This window comes from Kogia breviceps, chromosome 2 (assembly GCF_026419965.1).
Source record: "Kogia breviceps isolate mKogBre1 chromosome 2, mKogBre1 haplotype 1, whole genome shotgun sequence".
In the NCBI taxonomy this organism is placed as follows: Eukaryota; Metazoa; Chordata; class Mammalia; order Artiodactyla; family Physeteridae; genus Kogia; species Kogia breviceps.
Genome location: NC_081311.1, coordinates 140258979 through 140262075, shown reverse-complemented (window position 1 = coordinate 140262075; position 3097 = coordinate 140258979).

Below are 3097 nucleotides of genomic sequence, written 5' to 3'. Positions count from 1 at the left end.
TAGGACACACACACACACACACACACACGCACACGCACACACAAACTCTGAATGAAAAGTTTCACAAAAACATAATTCCCATATACTCTTTTGCAATGTATGCTATTTTCTATTCTATGTATTTAATTTTTAAAAAACCCCAGCTATTTGTGACTCACTACAGTGATTTCATATCTGACCAATGGATCATTACCTGTAGTTTGAGAACATATTTTTCTACCTGGCTACTAGAATGCTCTTTCTAATATACAATCAGTATTTTCCTTAAAATCTCTCAATGGCCTCCCACTACTTTAAGGATAAAGTTCAAACTTTAACACAGCTTGTAAGATCCACCATTTCCCAGCCCCTTTATGAACATAGCTTCATCTGTCTTGGCTCTAACTGGTTCATTTTCATTTTGCGATCCAACCGTACCTATTTACTTTCTGGACTCAGAATGTATCTACTGATAGAATGCTCTTCCCCACCTCCTCTTCTTGTAGCTAATTCCCCCTCATTCTACCTTCTCAGCTTAGACTCCACTTCCCTCTGAATGCTTTCCCTGGACACCTGGCCCAGGTTAGGTACCCCTCCTGCATGCTCCCTTAGCACCCTGGACTTCCTATCACCCTGCATTTCAACTGTGCCAGTGTTCTTTAAGAGCAGGTATACATAGTAGGCCTTCAGTAAATACTGATTGAATAAATGAAACTATTTTGGTGGGTTCCCATCTTAAGTCCATTGAGTGGACATTTTGTACATTTGCAAATAGTTGAATATTTGGATTCTTTCCCACCACTGTAACGTTCTGAAGAAGGCAAAGGTCTGGAACTGAATTGTTTATATAGATACTTGTTTGCTGATTCATTAAACAGTTTCTACAGTTTAGCTACGTGTGAAGCAGCACAGAACACAGGTTCAAGATTCACTAGATCTCTCATACTGAAACATAACCTAGCATCTCATAGTCTTAATTTCCTCATCTGAATTCCACTACTCCAGTCAATATTTACCCTTGGATATGCCCAGCATCCCAAATTCAATTTGTGTAACTGATGGGGACAATATAATAGCTTGCTCATAGGACTGAGAAGCCAGTGAGTTAAATAATATAAAATACTTACATAAAACAATATAAAAATACTTTGCAGATTATGTTTAGCTATTAGATTTTATATTTAGCTACCACATACAGACACGCATGCCTATGTCAGGTTATGCCAACACCCTAAATTACACTGATTAAGGAGTGCAAGTAGGGGACTTCCCTGGCAGTCCAGTGGTTAAGACCTCGCCTTCCAATGCAAGGGGGTGCGGGTTTGATCCCTGGTCGGGGAGCTAAGATCCCACATGCCTCACTGCCAAAAAAAAAACAAAACATAAAACAGAAGCAATATTGTAACAAACTCAATATAGACTTTAAAAATGGTCCATATCAAATTTTTAAAACTTCAAAAAACAAAAACAAAAGGAGTACAAGTAGGATGGAGAATATGGATAGAGGGTACATATCCATAAATGTGGATTCTCCTGCATGATCAAACCTTGCAAATACTTAGATGTAATACTTAGCTATAATATGGTCTGTGATATCATGGTCTTTTATTCAGAGTTTTTTCCTCAGAACTTGTCTGTTCCTTTAAAAGAAAACTAAAGTTTTCACTAGTGTAACTAATTTAGCCTGCAATATCAGTTTTAGGGTATTTAATGATCTTCTTATGGGGAGGGCTCCGAAACCAGGTAAGTGACATCAGATTGACATACGATGGTTTTCCTATGGTAGGAAGGAATAACAAACACCCCACAAATGAAAAGAACAAGTGGTTCTTGCGGTCTCCATCAGCCAGCCCTTCAGTGCTATCCGACTATTTATGTAGCTAGATGATTATACATACCTGTCTTCACTTCTTCTAGATACTTCTATAAAATGGTGTGGCCGAATTCCTCCCTCTGAATGTTAGCACGCTACAAAATGCCCAAAGAATGAATTATGCTTTAAGCATTTTGGATATGACATGATACTGTGCTGATATAAGAACAAAAATTCAAACTGCCTAACCCCAAATCAGATTGGCACACTCAAAACAAATTATTTAGGAATATTTTTCTCATTTTTACATCAGTTACCTTACAACCTAATTTGAAGGTGGTGGAAATTCATCAAGGAATACAGAATCAGCAAAATAATGTAGAATGATACATAAATAGTATAATAAAGACTTATAAATATTTTATGAAAGAATATAAACACTGTCATTAACTTTCACCTCATTCATTCACTTGGTATACACATCCCGTTATTTTCCAGGCACTTGTCCAGTTGCTAGGAATATGAACAGTGAAAAGGCAAAGTCCTGCTTATGGAGGTTACATTTTCTGACAAGAAGGGAGAAGATAAAAAGAACAAATAAATTAGGGGAGGGATAAATTGGGAGTTTGGGATTGACATATATACACACTGCTATATTTAAAATAGATAACCAAAAAGGATCTACTGTACAGCACAGGGAGCTCTACTCAACATCCTGTCATAACATAAATGGGAAAAGAATTTGAAAAAGAATAGGTATATGTATAACTGAATCACTTTGCTGTACAACTGAAACTAACACAACATTGTAAATCAACTATACTCCAAAATAAAATAAAATAAAATAAAATCTTAAAAAAAAGAACAAATAATTAAATAAGAACTTCAGGTACTGATACATGCTATAAAGAACATGAAACAAATGATACAAAATGCCTAAAGTAGTGGACATGGGAGGGGCTTGGAGTATGGATTCTGGAGCCATAATGTCCGTATGCAAATCTAGGCTCTACCGATCAACAGGTATATGATGCTGGGCAAATGACTCACCCTCTCTGTGCCTCAGTTTTCTCATCTGTTGAATGGGGATAATAATAGTGCTAACCTCATGGGTTTGTTGAATTCAACAAATTAATGTGTATAGAACAGCACCTGGCACATAGTTAGTGCTATGTGTTTTCAATGATTACTTCCCTCTCTGGGTAGCTCACCTTGAGCTAAAATCTAAATATTAAGAAGGAGTTCAAACTAATATGGATAAATTAAAAGAACTCTGTACCAAATGAAGAACAGTTAGACTGAAAT